Source organism: Pterocles gutturalis, unplaced genomic scaffold (assembly GCF_000699245.1).
Source record: "Pterocles gutturalis isolate BGI_N339 unplaced genomic scaffold, ASM69924v1 scaffold32255, whole genome shotgun sequence".
NCBI classification, from domain to species: Eukaryota; Metazoa; Chordata; class Aves; order Pterocliformes; family Pteroclidae; genus Pterocles; species Pterocles gutturalis.
Window position 1 is genome coordinate 2276 of NW_010139276.1, and position 280 is coordinate 2555.

Below are 280 nucleotides of genomic sequence, written 5' to 3' on the forward strand. Positions count from 1 at the left end.
TGGCGAGGGGGGAGTGCCAGTGGAGAGGACCCCCCCGGACCCCCCTGGGGCACGGGGACGTACCAGGGGTCAGGAGAGGGAAATGGGGGGACGGGGACAGGAGATGGTGATGCCACCCTGGGACAGGTGGGGTGGGGACACTCTTGTCCCCCACAGCCCTGGGACTGTCCTCCCCCAGCCCAGGGCAGCGGGATGGACCTGGAGACCCCATGGGGACAGTCCCCACCCCCTGTGCCCCCTCCCCAGGTGAGCCAGAGGTGCCCGTCTGCCCACCAAGGGG